Source organism: Notolepis coatsorum, assembly GCF_963971535.1.
Source record: "Notolepis coatsorum genome assembly, chromosome: 8".
Classification (NCBI taxonomy): Eukaryota; Metazoa; Chordata; class Actinopteri; order Aulopiformes; family Paralepididae; genus Notolepis; species Notolepis coatsorum.
Window position 1 is genome coordinate 147,856,540 of NC_140172.1, and position 18,422 is coordinate 147,874,961.

The following is an 18,422-nucleotide window of genomic DNA, read 5'->3' on the forward strand; positions in this document are numbered from 1 at the left end:
ATTCTTTTCAATCTGTACAGCTCGCGTGGGAAGTCTCTCTGGGGATCCCCGTCTCTTTCCTATGGGAGGGTGGTGGGATGTAAAAATGTGAAAAATTTTTACCCCGGCTGTGTAGACTGGGATACATACTGTTGATGCTTCCTTCTTTCTATTCCAGAAGTGTTGGAGTTAGGGAGTGTCACACCCCTCTTGTCGTTCCCCTGGGCGCCTTGGGGATTCAATGACAGGTCTAAATAGCCTGTTCATTGATGGGGGTGTGTCCCGACGCACGTATAGTGCTAGCTCGCTGTAAACAGGCGATTGACTGGCACGCCTTAGTTGCTTGTGGTTGAAACAGCGTTTTTATAAAGCAACTGAGATGGGGGTTTTTCCTCTTCCGGCGACCACATCCCATGACCTGGGTGGGTTGTCGACGGATTCTCGTTCATGTCTGGGGGATGATGACGGGATGGATCTGAACATATGTAGTGGGGTCTCACGCCCTTGGGGTGGGCCACCAGGCGCGGTTCGTCCCGACGTCTGGGTGGCGCCTTCTTTTCATGTTAAGATCAACACGCATATCTGCCCTTCTCCTGGAGTAGGCATGTCGGCGTGGTTAGGGCACGGGACTGGTTCTGGTCACGCTGGTCCAGATCAGTTGAACCCGTTGTCCGCCGGGGATGCAGATCTGCTGTTCTGGTACCCTGAGGGACTTGGGCTTTTTTCAGGGGGAAAAATGCCAGGTCGGTCTGGGTGTCACAGGGTTAAGCGCTATGGAGACCCTGGTTGGGTATGTTTTTACTCAGCACTGTCGTCATGGCTTACAGCCATGCCATTCTGTACGCGCTCGATCTCGTCGGATCTCGGCCGCTACACAGGTTGGTCCTGGTTAGTACTTGGTTGGGAGACCGCCGGGGAATACCAGGTACGGTGTGCTTAGGGGCTGGTTCTCCATTATTTTTCGCTCCTCTCTCACGCATGGCGAAGAGGGGCCTGTGGGGGTGGTTTTTTGACCTCCTCTGGTGACCCTGTGCTTCCCGTACCGCCAGGCCCGGTCCGAAGTGATGTTTGCGACCCGTAGGCCTGGGTTAACCCTTTTTGGAAACTGAAACACTTGTACTGCGGTATAGCCGGTGTATACCCGCAGGTGTGTTTTGGAGTTTTTTCTTGAGGGGTTATAGGAACAACCACCGCATTGGGTAACACCGAGGTGGTTGATTCCCTGGTGTGTTGGAGCAGTGTCAACTCCCGGGTTCACCGGTTGAGGGTGCCCCTGCACGTTCATGACGTCTGCCAATCGTGTCAGCCTTCTCTGCCTCGACCCCTCTGGGTGGGGGTTGTTAAATGGAGGCTTGGTCATGCAACACCGCCAGCTTACGCTCCTTCCGCCGGGGCGGCTGTGTTCAGCTGTCCCCTCTGGCGCCTGTCTCGTCCGCAGTCTCCAGGCTAGGGTTAACAGCCTGTTGCCTGGTTTTTCCCCGGTGCGCTGCCTGCTTCCGTTGGTTAACCTTTTTTGTGTGCTTACGGCCATGCTGACTGCCTTTTCTGCAGGGTCAGTGTGCCAGGCGGTGTACTATTGGGGGGACGGGGCCCGCTCGGCTTACGGCCATACCGACCTGAACACGCCCGGTCTCGTCCGATCTCGGAAGCTGGGCAGGTTCTGGCCTGGTTGGTTCCGCCTGGGAATACCAGGTGCAGTAACTGAGGGGCCTTTGTCCGAATACGCTGGCGATGTGGGGGGCGGGGCACTACGTGCCCACCTGGTGGGGTCTTGATGCTGGCATCATGGACTTCTCCGGGCCCCCATTCCAGGGAGTCCAGTCCTTTTGGTGGGTCTGGGTCTTCCTTCGTGCTCCGCTGCTACGGCCTTGCCACGGGGTTGGGTTTGCCCTTGACCCCGTGATTCTGGGGGCAGTAACGAGGTTGTTCCTCCGTTCGTTCCCGGGTGGCATGCGGGTTGTGCGTGTGTGTAGTCGTGGGGTCAAGCCACGGTCTGCTCACCCTGTGCGTTGAGTTGCTTGAGTGCCTCTTCGCACGGTCGGGTCCGTCGCCCTCCCGTGACGTCCCTAATAGGGGGGCTACCCTCCATTAGGGGGGGTCGGGGGGGCTCGGCCCTCCCTGTTCTGATGGTTTTGGGGGGCTGTCAGCGGGGTGTATTTGTCAGCCAAGTGGCTCCGCTTGGCCTCCCTTGTGCAGAAGGCGATGCCAAGCTAAGCCACTAACGATACAGAACGTTAGGTTATGACTATAACCAAGTTCTGTTAGTTAGGGGCGATGCTTGGCATCGGACGCCGCTGCAGCCCTTGTCCTCACCTTGTGGTGAAAGCTTGGGAAGGAGGAGAGCAGGTGACCACACACCTGCTTATGAAGGTAAGCTGATGAGGGGTGTGGTCAGACTAATACTGGTATTAGAGGTACATTTGTGGTTTATTCAGTACGCGTGCACGTACGCGAGATAGTGCAGAAGGCGATGCCAAGCATCGCCCCTAACTAACAGAACTTGGTTATAGTCATAACCTAACGTTAATTGTGTTCATTCATAGTTAAAGACAGTAGAGGTTGAGTACTTTATTATTTAAAATATGGTAAGTTAGAGTGTTGTGTTTGTTCATAGTTAAAGACTCTTCAATAATAGGCGGCTAGGTGGTGCAGTGGGCAAGGCGCTCACCACAAATGCAGGAGACGCTGGGTTCGAGCCCAGCTCTCCACATTGCTATCAGCTTGGCTGGTCGTTCATACTAATACATTTGGCAGTATTAGGGGGTGGGAAGCTGATGGGTGGGGATCGGATGTTGTGGACAGCGACTCCTACAGGTCGGTTGGTGCGCCTGCGCAGTAGAATCAGGAAACGACGGGGGCGGCGTGCCCTCCAAACGCAGACCCCCGACGCTGAAAGATCGCGCTGTGCAGGTGAAAAGATGCGCCGGCTGCTACCTCGAGTACCGGAGGGGACACGTGCAATGTATGGCTTTGTCCACATTACAGCCGGCTTGTGGGAGGCATGGCCTAACAGCGTTTGAGACAGGGGAGGGTAGAATTGGACGATACGAAATTGGGATGGGAGAAAAATAGAAAATGGGAGAAAAAGTTGACAAAAAAAAAAAATACTCTTCAAGAATACCATGTCTATATTATACCCCTGCCCATATTGATATAATTATTTAAATTGATATAATGAAACAAAATATGTATTGGAGCTTTGAAGGGGAACACAACCCAAATTATGAATTCCAATATGCAATATATCCAATATGTCCATGGTCAAGGAATGCTTAATCAATATTTGTGAACATGAGTTACTCTCCCTTAAGAGCCAGAAACCAGATAATCAATACACAAAACTTGTGATGTCATCAGGTATCAAATCTGGAGCTTCTCTTTACCATCTCTCCCAATTCATTGTCTATTATGCAGACGTTATACCTGATGACATCATGACTCAAATTTGTAGCCCTCTAGTTTTTGGATTTGTTCATGTTTGATCATTTTCTGGACTATCTTAGACCATGATGGGAATAACATGCATGAATTCTTAAAGGGGACATGCATTATAAATGGCTTTTTCCAGTATTTAGCATTGTTTTATAGCAATAGGGGTTAGTATCAATGGGTCTGTGTCTCTAATGACCATATTGACTCATCAGTCTAGTCTCGAGTTCATGAGATCTTGCCTCACTCAACTAAGCCGTTCTGATTTGACGGTATTGCTGACGTGCATAACTAACGCCCCGTCTATGGTTTTGGCAGCGACAGCAGAGCGAGTGAAAATATCTTCACTTCCTCAAACAGAGCGAGGCAGAGAGAGAACGAGCGAGCGAGAGAGACGGAGAGAGAGAGAGAGAGAGAAAGGAGCTTCTGTCGCGGAAACAAACACGCATTTTACACACAACTTGACGGCGCGCGCGGGGAAACACAAACACACAAGCATTTACACACAACCTGACACACGGGGCATCTCCCTGGTAGAGGAGAGAGAGAGAGAGAGAGAGAGAGAGAGAGAGAGAGAGAGAGAGAGAGAGAGAGAGAGAGAGAGAGAGAGAGAGAGAGGGACCACGGCGCAGGAGTGTGTGAAACACAAACACTGGGGCTGAACAATTAATAGATTTTAAATCGAAATTTGAAATGATGCAATTAGCAAATCGCAAAAAAAAAGAAAATCGCTATTTTTTTTTAAATTTATTTAACCAGGAAGTCCCATTGAGATACAAGATCTCCTTTGCAAGTTGTTGTTATTGGTGTAGGAACGGTTTGGGAGAGGGAGGTAAGGGGTTTTAGATTGTGTGTTGTGAAGTTTAGACTTCAAAGAGGGAGAGTAAAAAAAGGTACCGTTGGGTACCGGTATAGATTCCCAGGTAAAAAGAAACATCCGAATTAGATTATTTCCCAAAATCGTGCAGCCCTAGTGTACATGTGGCTGTGTGTGCAGTGTATGTAGATGATGGGTTGTTACATAGTGTCATGGTCATTGAGCATCCTGATGTCTTGATATGACTTATCAACATAGTAGATGTCAACTGTAAAGTCCATGGTATGAGGGCCGACGGTCCACTCTACTGGTTAAAGTTGCTTACTCGTGAGTAGTACGTTCATTGATAAAGAAAAATAATGTCCACAGCCGCTCCGGTGTAAAACAAAGATAACCAAATGGTTTATTTCTCTTCCACAGCAAAGTCTTTCTTTACAGAAGTGATCCTAAAGCTATTTTCCTAAAACTACGAAATATTCACGTCACTACTACAAGGTAAGAAAACTGTATTTTCCCAGTCTCCAAAATCACCTCAGACTCGACACATGACAAAATTCCTCCTCACCTGAAAGCCGTAAAGCAACTTGCCGGCTCTTTCCAAAGCAAACCGGTAGGCACGGCACCCTGGTCTAGAAATGCAGGCTTCAATCTATGTTGTTTAGTCTATCTGTTCAGTACTGCTCAGCACTGTTTCAAGATGCACAATGAGCTCTTCAGAGATAATTGTTGAATATATATAGATACACAAATGTTCTAGAATGTTTGATTATAACATCATACTGTGACATCACAAATGTTCTAGAATGTTTGATTATGACATCATACTGTGACATATCAAATGTTCTAGAATGTTCTATTATGACATCATACTGTGACATCACACATGTTCTAGAATGTTCTATTATGACATCATACTGTGACATCACAACTGTTCTAGAATGTTGTATTATCACATCATACTGTGACATCACAAATGTTCTACAATGTTGTATTATGACATCATACTGTGACATCACAAATGTTCTAGAATGTTCTATTATGACATCATACTGTGACATCACAAATGTTCTAGAATGTCTATTATGACATCATACTGTGACATCACAAATGTTCTAGAATGTTCTATTATGACATCATACTGTGATATCACAAATGTTCTAGAATGTACTATTATGACATCATACTGTGCCATCACCAGGCACGTTGGAAGGGGGGGTGCGGGGGGTGCTGCAGCACCCCCCTCAGTTATTGCAAAAGAAATATATATATATATATTTTTTTTTTATGACAGTATTTATATATTTGTATATACTGTAACTGTATAACTGTAACACTGTATATTATAAGTATATCCTGCTCAAAGCACTTCACCATTTTAATATTGTGTGTATTGAGCCGTACTGTATTGTAGCCATTCTCCAATCTGTTAAATAAAGTTTTCATTCATTCATTACACTACTGTATGTACACAATCATACGTGTAAAACCGAGTAGATTTTCGAGTGATGACAGACTGTCACAGACTGATTGTATGACAGGTGAAACAACTAATTGTATTCACCTCCCGTCTCCCGCCCTTCCCACGCGCCACGAACCACTGAGCTACTGTGATACAGTGCTTGCGCAGTCAGTCGATTTTAGCTAGTAGTCAGACTTTGCTAGCACAGAATGTCTCACTCGCAGAAAAGAAAAATATCAGATTTATTTTCTAAACGTCCCGCCGGTCCCAGTGACAGTCCCACTAAATCTGATAAACGTCAGAGAGAGACAGAGACGACAGGTTCAGCCTCAGCATCAGGTATTGAAGAGTTGAATGAATGAATGAATGAATGAATGAAAACTTTATTAACAGATTGCAGAATGGGTACAGTACAGTACAGCTCAATACATACAATTGTTAAGGGGATGCAGACCAGAGAAAGACTTTCGTCTTGTTTACATCAGGGTCCCCCATTTTCAATTCATCGTAACATATATGACATACATGACATACAGATAGACAGTACTGCTACATCTATACATTTATGACATACCAGATTTGCAATTACAGTACTGTTTGTGATACAAAAAGAGTCCAGAAAGAAAAGAGTATATACATTAGGCGTAGAAACTGTACATTGGATTGGGTAGGTGGGGGTGGGGGGGGACTGTACATTGGAGGTGGTTGGGGGGGGGGGGGGGGGGGGGGGTTGGGTAGGAGTGGGGGGGGGGGGTTGGGTAGGAGGGGTGGGTGGGGACTGTACATTGGAGGTGGTTGGGTGGGTGGGGGGGGGGGGGGTTGGGTAGGAGTGGGGGGGGGGGGTTGGGTAGGAGTGGGGGGGGGGGGGTTGGGTAGGAGGGGTGGGTGGGGGACACTGTACAACTGTACAAACAACACTGTACATTGGATTATTGACAAGACCATACATACCAGTTAACTGAGTCTGTTCCCCTATACCCCCCCTCGGGCGCCAGGGGCTTCCACTGAGGGGTGATGCAAATAGGGATGGGGTGTTATGGCAGCTCATGATGGAAAGAGTGTGCACCGAGTCTGATCCCGAGTTGAAGAATTGGCTCCAAAAGAGAGACAACTGGATGTCCAACAACATCCAAAACGAAATCTTACAGCTGTTTGCCCATGATATTCAGCGACAAATTAGAGGCAAAGCATCCAAAAGCCCATTCTTTGGCTTGAGCGCTGACGGAACCACTGATGTCACTCACTGGAAAAGAACAATTCTCGTGTAATATACAGTTCGCCGATGACAACTTGGAAGCTCAGAACTTCTTTTGGGGTTTTTACAATGCCCGGCCCAGACACAACAGCCGAGACGCTGTTTTTGTGTATAAAATACTTTTACGCCTCGACCTGCCCATGGAGAGGCTGATAGGATACTGTTTTGATGGGGCCAGCAACATGTCTAGGGGGTACAGGCTAGACCAGGGGTTCCCAAACTTTTCAGGCCGCGACCCAAAAAAAACGGTGTCAGAGAGCCGCGACCCCCACTATTATAGGAGGTTAAAAAAAAAAAAAAACATTTTAAATGGAAATGTTGTTAGGGTTTGTAACCGACCTCAAACGCAACGGCACAGAGAGAGTTGTTCAGAGTTAGCCAAAGCAAGGGCGTATTTATTTTCAGAGTTACAAGATGGACTGAAGTTGAGCAACCGAACAAACGGGGAATCTGGCATGTGAAGATTGTTGCGGTTCTGCAGATACTCCCAGTAGGTGGTGGTGAGGAATTGGCTTGTGACGTCTGAAGCGGCTCTGCAGATCCTCCCAGCTTTCACTCCCGGTGGAAACGGAGAGAGAGAGAAATCAGAGTTAGCCCAGCGCACAACAGAAGCAGAGAGGTGACTGATCCAGTATATATCCAAGTGACTTGATCTTCGGTGTACCACACACAAGTTAGCAGAGTCCAGAGAAAAAACAATACGGTAATCCAAGGTGTAAATCCAACACAAAAATAGGTGAGAACAGTACAAACAAAAACGGGATCTCTTCGGTGTTTCACAAACACAAAAAACTGATGATCCAAAAAGAACTGTTTCCAAAAACTCACCAGAGCGCAATGCGTAAAGCGGGCAGAATAACGAGGCGCAGCTCCGAACGGGGAACCAGGTTCTCCACAGGGATTCTCCACGAAAGTCCTGGAGAGCAAAAGACAGGAAACAGCGACGGGGAAGGCAGGCAAATGCAGGAGTAATTCAGAACGATCCAACATCGATAGTAGGGGGATCAGAGTATATAAAGCCACAGGGCGCTGATTACAAGCTGTGACAGCTGCGGGATGAAATTGATACTTGCTCCAGAAGCGTGTGGCGGGGAAAGCACCAATCAACACGGCACCTTACAGGAACGGAGCGTGTGGCGGGGAATGCAATTAATCAACAAAGTACCTTAAAGGAACGGAGCGTGTCGGTGGGGAGCGGACCAAACCTCACAGTACCCCCCCCTCCACGGGAGCCACCCGGCGACCAGGCCGACCCGGCTCGCCCGGATGGGCACGATGGAAGTCGGTGATCAGGCCAGGATCCACAATGAGCTGGCGGGAGACCCAGCTCCGTTCCTCCGGACCGTACCCCTCCCAGTCCACCAGGTACTGGAACCCCCGACCCCGCCGTCGAACGCCCATCAACCGGCGGACCTGCCACTGGGGGTGACCGTCCACCATCTCGGGAGGAGTTGGTTCCGGAGCAGGAGGCATCAGGGGACTGAGAGAGACAGGCTTAACCCGGGACACATGGAAAACGGGGTGAATGTGCATGGACGCAGGAAGCTTAAGACTCACCGCCGCCGGACTGAGTACCTTCAGAACCTCAAAAGGTCCGACGAACCGGGGGTTAAGCTTCTTGGCCGAGGACCGAAGTGGAAGGTCCCTTGCGGAAAGCCACACCCTCTGCCCAGGGTGGTACGTCGGCGCAGGAACCCAGCGCCGGTCAGCCCCACGACAGGCGCGCTCTGATGACCGGAGCAGCGCGGTCCTGGTGATCTCCCAGACCCGACGGCACCGGTCGAGGTGGTCCTGTACGGAGGGAACTGCCACCTCCGTCTCCTGTGCAGGGAAAAGAGGGGGTTGGTAGCCCAGGGATACCTCAAAGGGTGAGAGGCCGGTGGCGGAACTGACCATGGAGTTGATGGAGTACTCGACCCAGGGAAGGAATCGGCTCCAAGAAGCTGGTCTCTCGGCAGCCACACACCGAAGAGCAGACTCCACACTCTGGTTCATCCTCTCCGTTTGTCCGTTAGTCTGGGGATGATAACCAGAGGAAAGACTGACCGTTGCCCCCAATCCCTTGCAAAAAGCCTGCCATACCTGGGAAGTGAACTGGGGCCCCCGGTCCGAGACGACGTCCTGGGGAAAACCATGGAGGCGAAACACGTGGCGTGTCAGGAGGTCCGCCGTCTCGGCCGCCGAGGGAAGCTTGGGAAGGGCCACGAGGTGAACCCCCTTGCTGAACCGATCCACCACGGTCAGAAGGCACGTGTTCCCCTGGGAGGAGGGAAGACCCGTGATGAAGTCCAGCGCCACATGTGACCAAGGACGGCTCGGAATGGGAAGCGGCTGCAATAGCCCGGAGGGTGCCTGGTGGGAGGCCTTGCTGCGGGCTCAGACTGCGCAGGCCAGTACGAACTCCTTGACGTCGTTCCTCATGGTGGGCCACCAGAATCGACGAGCCAGGAAGGAGAACGTGCGATGAACGCCCGGGTGGCAGGCGAACCGGCTGGTATGGCCCCACTTGAGGACCCGGGACCGGACCGAGTCGGGGACGAAGAGACGATGAACCGGTACATTGCCTGGAGCGCGATGGAAGTGTAGGGCACGCCTTACCACCCCCTCGATGCCCAAGGTGACTACTCCTACCACCCTGGCCTCTGGGAGGATGGGAGTCGGGTCCTCAGTGGTTGGAGCCCCCTTGGAGTGTAACCGGGACAGGGAGTCGGCCTTCGTGTTGCGGGAACCAGGGCGAAACGTCAGCGAGAAGTCGAACCGACTGAGGAAGCTGGCCCATCTTGCCTGCCGGCCATTGAGGCGCTTGGAAGCACGGATGTACGTCAGGTTCTTGTGGTCCGTCCAAATGGTAAATGGCTCCTCGGCCCCCTCTAGCCAATGACGCCACTCCTCCAAGGCAGCCACAACCGCCAGCAGCTCCCGATTGCCGATGTCATAGTTCCTCTCGGCAGGGAGGAACCGACGCGAGTAGAAGGCGCACGGATGTACCTTCTGGTCTGTTGCCGACCGCTGGGACAAGATAGCTCCCAGTCCAGTATCCGAGCCGTCCACCTCTACGATGAACTGTCTCTTGGGGTCTGGATGGAGCAAGATCGGGGCGAAAGTGAACCTCTTCTTGAGGGAGCGGAACGCAGCACATGCCGCTGGGGACCAGTCAAACGGCAGGGCGGGAGAGGTCAGTCTGGTAAGCGGTTCCGCCACTTGACTGTAGTTCCGGATGAACCTTCGGTAGAAGTTGGCGAACCCAAGGAAGCTCTGTAACTCCTTCCGAGAGGTGGGTTCCGGCCACTCCTCCACGGCCCGGATCTTGCGAGGATCAGCTCGGGTCAAGCCTCTCTCCACGATGAAGCCCAGGTAATCAACGGAGTCGGAGTGGAATCGGCACTTCTCCGCCTTGACGAAGAGCCGATTGTGGAGGAGGCGCTCCAGCACACGGCGGACATGCTGGATGTGTTCCTCGAGGGTCTTGGAGAAGATGAGGATGTCGTCTAGGTATACTACCACAAACTCCTCCAGCATGTCACGAAGGACGTCGTTCATGAGCGCCTGGAATACCGCCGGAGCGTTGGTGAGGCCGAACGGCATCACCAGGTACTCGTAGTGGCCCCTGGGAGTCTTGAAGGCGGTCTTCCATTCATCGCCCTCTCGGATACGGACTAGATGGTAGGCACTCCGGAGGTCCAGCTTGGTAAAGACGGTAGCCTGGGTGAGAGGCTCGAAGGTGGAGTTCATGAGAGGTAGAGGATACTTGTTCTTAATGGTGATCTCGTTGAGCTGGCGATAGTCGATGCAGGGTCGAAGGTCTCCGTCCTTCTTCCCAACAAAGAAGAAGCCGGCCGCCACAGGAGAGGAGGAAGGCCGAATGAGTCCTGCTTCCAAGGACTCAGAGATGTATTGATCCATCGCTGCCTTCTCCGGGACGGTCAGACTGTAGAGGCGGCTGCCGGGAAGGGGAGCCCCTGAGCGGAGGTCGATGGCACAGTCGTAAGGCCGGTGAGGCGGAAGGGCCTGAGCCCTGGACTTACTGAAAACCTCCATGAGGTCGTGGTACTCGGGGGGTATGGTCGAGAGGTCCGGAGGCGGCTCACAAACGGATCTCCAGGGCGAGGGACAGGACGCCGCCTGAAGACACTGGGCATGACAGGAGGAGCTCCACCCCTTGATGGTACCGGAGGACCAGGCAATGTGGGGCTCGTGCAGCGTGAGCCAGGGCCGGCCCAGGACTACTGGGACAAGAGGTATCAACAGTCATCTCCCGCCTCGACTACTGCAACGCACTGCTCGCTGGCCTCCCGGCCACTGCCACTAAGCCTCTTCAACTCATTCAGAACGCAGCGGCCCGCCTGATCTCAAACCTACCGAAGTCGGCCCATGTCACCCCACTTCTTAGGGACCTGCACTGGCTCCCCATTGCTGCACGAATCCGCTTCAAGGCCCTCGACCTAGCATGCTGTGCGGCAAAGGGAACTGCTCCCGCCTACCTCCGGTCAATGGTCTCTAACTACACACCCTCAAGACCCCTACGCTCTGCATCTTCTGGCCGCCTCAGACCTACTCCTATCCAAGCTCCGGGAGAGTCATCAAAGAGAAGTCGCCTATTCTCAATCCTTGCCCCACAATGGTGGAATGAACTACCCACCCCAGTTAGGACAGCCGAAACACGTCCAATCTTTCGCCGTCGACTAAAGACGCACTTCTTCAACAATTATCTGAATAAATAAAAAAAAAAAAAAAAAAAAACCATACTGTCATGCACTTGTCCTAATAAACTAACCTACACTGTAGCACTCAACACTTTGATGAACATTGTTACTCAGCTGATAGAGTTGTGCCCTTCCTGATGGTTTGTCGTACAGAACTTGTAAGTCGCTTTGGATAAAAGCGTCAGCTAAATGACTAAATGTAAATGTAAATGTAAGAGGGGATCTGGTGAAAAAAAACTGGAGTCTCTCAACGTGGTTACCAGCAATGGTGAGCAGGACAGGGCAGGTGCGTTGAGTGATGTCAGCCAGGCGGTGTTGGTCCAATGCGAATACCTCCAATGGCCTCACTAGGTCCTCAAGTGGAATGTTGGCCCGGGTAGCAAACTCGAAGTCTAGGAAACTCTTGTCAGCCCCCGAGTCAATGAGTGCCTCCACCGTGGCCCGTTGGTCCGCCCAGGCCAGGGTGACGCTCATCAGACGGCTAGGTGGTGCACGGTTCTGGGAACGAGAAAAACGGCTCACCAGGATCTCCCGGGGTCCCGGCGAGCCTGGTCTTTTGGCCGGGTGGGGCAGTTGACGATACGGTGTCCATCCCGACCGCAGTAGAGGCAAAGGCCGGACCTGAACCTCGCCTCCCGTTCAGCTTGGCTAAGATGAGAACGTCCCAGCTGCATGGGTTCCTCCCCGGGCACCAAACGGGAGGGGAAAGAGCCACCAGTCGTGTTGGGAGCAGGGCGACCCGCAGTACCGTCACGAGTACGGGGGGTCCGGAGTACCTCTGGAGGTCCCTGTCGGGTTCTCTCACGTCTTCTCTCCTGGAGGCGTCCGTCGATGCGAATGGCGAGGCTGAACAGGTCCTCGAGGGACTCAGGTTCCTCACGGGTCGCGAGCTGGTCCCTGACTGCGTCGTTGAGCCCCCTCATGAAGGTGAGACGAAGTGCTTGATCGTTCCAACCGCTCTCCGTTGCCGCCAGTCTGAACTCCAGCACGTAGTCGGTGACCCCGCCACTGCCCTGCCGGAAGGTACCCAACCGGGCTCCAGGGTCCTGGCCACGGGCTGGGTGGTGGAAAACCCTGCGGAGCTCAGCCACGAAGTCTGGGTAGGAAAAACAGAAATCTGCCCCCATTGCCCAGGAGGCAGTGACCCACTGGGCTGCCCGGCCTGAGAGCAAGTTAGTCATGTAAGCCACTTGGGCTCCCCTTGAAGTGAATCGACTGGGTTGATGACGAAAAACCAACTCACATTGCATGATGAATGTGGCACAATCCTCGAAGTTACCATCGAACAACCGTGGTTCGGAGAGACGGGGCTCCCGAGGTGCGGGATCGGGAGGCGCGGGGCCTGCCAGGGCTGCGGGTGATGCTCCGGCCGAGGCTCCTGAAGGAAGTGGGGTTACAAGCAAGGTGTTAACGGTTTCACTCAGCGCTTGTAAGTGGAGGAAAATATTAGACTGCTGGCTAGCCAGAGAGCCAAGGGACCCCTGAATAGGCAGGACCTGCTCTCGGAGCTCCTGTACAGCAGCCGCAGCCGCATCTAGCTGTAGGCTGTGGTCGTTGGTTAACTCTATCTGGACTGCCAACGCTGTTCTGACCCTCTCTGTGTCGGCTGAGGTCGTCATGGTTGGATCGTAATGTTAGGGTTTGTAACCGACCTCAAACGCAACGGCACAGAGAGAGTTGTTCAGAGTTAGCCAAAGCAAGGGCGTATTTATTTTCAGAGTTACAAGATGGACTGAAGTTGAGCAACCGAACAAACGGGGAATCTGGCATGTGAAGATTGTTGCGGCTCTGCAGATACTCCCAGTAGGTGGTGGTGAGGAATTGGCTTGTGACGTCTGAAGCGGCTCTGCAGATCCTCCCAGCTTTCACTCCCGGTGGAAACGGAGAGAGAGAGAAATCAGAGTTAGCCCAGCGCACAACAGAAGCAGAGAGGTGACTGATCCAGTATATATCCAAGTGACTTGATCTTCGGTGTACCACACACAAGTTAGCAGAGTCCAGAGAAAAAACAATACGGTAATCCAAGGTGTAAATCCAACACAAAAATAGGTGAGAACAGTACAAATAAAAACGGGATCTCTTCGGTGTTTCACAAACACAAAAAACTGATGATCCAAAAAGAACTGTTTCCAAAAACTCACCAGAGCGCAACGCGTAAATCGGGCAGAATAACGAGGCGCAGCTCCGAACGGGGAACCAGGTTCTCCACAGGGATTCTCCACGAAAGTCCTGGAGAGCAAAAGACAGGAAACAGCGACGGGGAAGGCAGGCAAATGCAGGAGTAATTCAGAACGATCCAACATCGATAGTAGGGGGATCAGAGTATATAAAGCCACAGGGCGCTGATTACAAGCTGTGACAGCTGCGGGATGAAATTGATACTTGCTCCAGAAGCGTGTGGCGGGGAAAGCACCAATCAACACGGCACTTTACAGGAACGGAGCGTGTGGCGGGGAATGCAATTAATCAACAAAGTACCTTAAAGGAACGGAGCGTGTGGGTGGGGAGCGGACCAAACCTCACAAATGTATGGTTGAAGCATGCAAACGTTCAAACGCACACACACTAGTAAGCATTGGAGGCTTTTAACCAGGGCCGGACTGGGGAAATCATTCAGGCCAGGAAATATAGCCCCAGTCAGGCCACTTTTTAAGCAGGGGGTCTGGGGGTCCCCCACCAGGATTTTTTTGTTACAAAGACTTCATTTCCTGCATTCTGGTGCAGGATTTTTTTGTTGTACCCTTTAAATGCCAGTGTTTGTGATGGCATCACAAATTAGTGTTAAAAAACAGGCTAGCATATGTATGATTAGCAACAACACAGATTTTTTTGGATTTTCATTTTTTTGTAATTGATAAATACAATATTTTATTCAACTTCAGCCCTGATCATAACACCACATATTCATTTTATAATTCTAACCCTTTAAATGCCAGTGTGTGTGATGGCATATATTTGCAATATATCAAATGCAAAGTACATTTTTCTGGGGGGGGTTATTACAGGCTAGCATGTGTCAATGATTAGCAGTTTTTCGTAAGGATCCCGCCTCCACCAATGAATGAATGAATGAAAACTTTATTTAACAGATTGCAGAATGGGTACAATACAGTACGGCTCAATACATACAATTGTTAAGGGGATGCAGACCTGAGAAAGACGTTTGTCTTGTTTCCATCAGGGTCCCCCATTTTCAATTCATATAGACATATATGACATACATGACATACAGATAGTCAGTACTGCTACATCTATACATTTATGACATACCAGATTTGCAAATACAGTACTGTTTGTGATACAGAAGGAGTCAAGAAAAGGGAGTATATACATTTGACGTAGAAACTGTACATTGGAGGAGGTTGGGTGGGGGGGGTTGGGTACATTGGGATATTGACAACCATACTGGGTAATTTACATTGGAGGTGGTTGGGGGGGGGGGGGGGGGCGGGGGGCACACTGTATAAACAAGTAACACTGTACATTGAGGGGGGGGGGGGAGGAGACACTGTACAAACAAACACAATTGTACATTGAACTATTGACAAAACCATACTAGGTAAATGACTGTACATTGGAGGGGGTTGGGTTAGGATATTTACAGGGGCCAGTGTTGAATTGCAGTCTCCCGTAGGTGTCCCTTGAGAGAGGTTTTGAAAGTGGGTAGTGATCCACATTCCTTTACAGCTTTGGGTAGGGCGTTCCACATTGATGTGGCATAATTGCGAAACGTGTTTAGTCCCTTATTTGAGCCGAATCTGGGTTTAACATGATTTGTGGAGCTCCCTCTGGTGTTGTGATCGTGGTATTCACTGACCTTTGGGAAGTATTTTGACATGTACATGGGTACCTTGGTCGTGTAGTGTATCTTGTAGACCAGGCCCATTGCAAGTTGTTGTACTCTGTCGTCTACTCTAAGCCATCCTAGGTTGTCAAAGTGGGCAGGGGTGAGGTGGGTTCTAGGAGTAAGGTCAAGCAGTAGTCTGACCAGTTTGTTTTGAGATGTTTGTAATTTTGTTTTTAGCGCCTTTGAGGTGCTTTGGTACCATGAGGTGCAAGCATAGTCGTAGTACCCCTGAATGAGTGCTCCTGCCAGAGTCTTCAGGGTGTTCTTGTTTACCAGAGAGGAGATCCGGTACAAGAATCGAGTTCGTTGGTTGACTTTTTTTATTACATTGGATGCCATTTTGTCACAGGAGAGATTAGCCTCTAGGATGGAACCCAGGTAGGTAATTTCATCTTTCCTTGTGACAATATTGTCACCCACTGTAACTGAGAAGCCGTCGGTCTTGCTGAGTTTGTTATTTGAACCGAAGAGAATGGACTCTGTTTTGCCCATGTGTAATGATAGTTTGTTATCAGCGAGCCATATGCAGATTCTGCCTAGTTCCGAGCTGAGGGTTTTTTCAACCTGTAACTTGTTCTTGTCAGAGACCAGCAGGGCTGAGTCGTCCGCAAACAGGAACAAGTTGCAGTCACAAGCTGACGACATGTCATTTGCATAAATTAGGAACAGTAGCGGTCCTAGTATGCTTCCTTGTGGAACACCACAGCTCACTGTGAGGGGGGGGGATAGGGTACCGTTTACCTCCACCATCTGTTCCCTCCCCTCAAGGTAGGATTGCATCCAGCTCACTGATAGACTATCAAAACCAATTGCTTTTAGCTTGTCAATCAGAATGGAGTGATTGACCGTGTCAAAGGCCTTTTGTAGGTCCAGCATGACCATGCCGCAGTATTTGCCTGCGTCCACCTCTTGTTTGATGTGGTCATTCAAATAGAGAAGGCATGTGTCAGTGGAGTGGGATGTTCTGAAGCCAGATTGGAATTCGTAGATTAGATTTTTTTCCGCTAGGTACTTTTCGACCTGTTCGTAGACTATTTTTTCCATGACTTTCGAGATGGAGGTGAGAATAGAAACAGGGCGGTAGTTGCCTGGGTCTAATTTGCTGCCCTTTTTGTGCAGAGGGGTCACCCTCGCAATTTTGAAGTCCTTGGGGACGTGTCCCTGTTTTATGGAGAGGTTTATTATGTGTGTGATGATTGGTGTGATGGCGGCTGCTGAGTCTCTGAGGAATTTGGAGGGGATGTTGTCATGGCCAGTGGCCTTGTTAGGTTGGAGGGCGCTCAGTTTATTGAGTACCTCATCTGTTGTTACCATTTCCAGCTTGAAGTCGTCCTTGCGGACCCCTAGGTTTTTGTAGTAAGCTACTATGTGTTCTACCCCATAAAGCCCTGAGTGGGAGGGTAGTTTGTTTACCAGTGTTGTGGCTATGTTTGTGAAGAAAATGTTTAAGTAATTGGCTACATCCAGCTTGTCTGTGATGAGCGTGTTGTCCGTTTTTATGTTTATGTTTGAGAATCTGGTTTTAAGTTTTTTACTGCATCCTAGTTGATTATTGAGTAATTTCCAAAGTTCACGTGGTTTGTTTTTGTTTTCCTCAGTTTTGTCATTGATGAAATTCTTTTTTGCAGTTTTGATCATGGAGTTTACGTCGTTTCTTAGTCTGTTTCTTTCTAGTTTGAGTTCAGTCACGTGGTCTTGGAGTTCACTGCTCGTGCTTTTAGTAAGCTTTGACTGACTTTTACGAAACTCAGAGCATTTTTTGTCTCTGGTTTTCATAGCGGCCAGTATTTCGGAGTGCATCCACGGCTCAGCGCGATTTTTTACCCTGGTGGTTCTTAGGGGGGCCATGTCGTTTAGTATTGCTGAGAATTTGGTTTTGAAACCAAGCCATGTTTCGTCAACCAGTGTACCATTGAGTTCATCTGACCAGTCCAGACTCTCCAGTTCAAGGTTGAAGGCCTCGCTAGAGTAGGTTTTGAGGTCTCTAGATGTGACTGTTTTGTGGCAGCCAGCCTTTTGTTTTAGTTTTTTTCGGGTACAGAATATCATATAATGATCACTTAACCCACATGCTATAACCCCTTTATTTGAGATCTTGGACTTGTCGGAGGTCAGAATGAGGTCAATGGTAGTCTGAGTTGATTCACATACACGTGTGGGTTGGGTGATTAGCTGGCTGAGGCCATGCAGATCACAAAACCTACTGAAGGCCTTGAAGACGGGTGCATCTTTTCGTTGCATATCCGTGTTCCAGTCTCCAATAAGAATTTTGTCTACATCCTCAACTCCAGCTAAACACCCATCCATTGTATCATAAAAGCCACTATGATCTGGCGGCCTGTAGACTGTGCCAACCAGTAGGGATTTCGCCCTTTCGAATAGGATTTCCACCCATACAGTTTCAATTGATTTATGATTCAGGTCATTTCTGTTGATGAATTTGGTGTCCTTGTGTATGTACATACAGACACCACCTCCATGTTTGTTCCTATCATTCCTGATTATTGAGTAGTTCTCAATCTCTATCTCTGGATCTTTTACAGAATCGTCAAGCTTAGTTTCTGAGAAGCACAGTATGTTTGCCTTACCATTTATGAATATTTGTTTGATTTCATCCAATTTGTTTTTTAAGCTGTTAATGTTAATGTGAAAAATGTTCAGTCCATTGGCGTTGGTTATTTCATTGATGTTGGCAGGTTCGAAGTATTGTCCGTTTGTGATCTGTTCCTCTGTGTTGTTGTGGGTGGGAAGGGGGGAGGGGGGGGTCGGGTCCCGCGCCGTGCTGGAACAACAAAGAAGGGGGGAGGGGGGGGTCGGGTCCCGCGCCGTGCTGGAACAACAAAGGACTCGTTCCTGGTTGTTTTCGTTGTTAGCTCTGCTAGCTAGCCGGCTATCGGGCGTCGAGATGTTTACATCCCGCGTCGAGCTGGTCG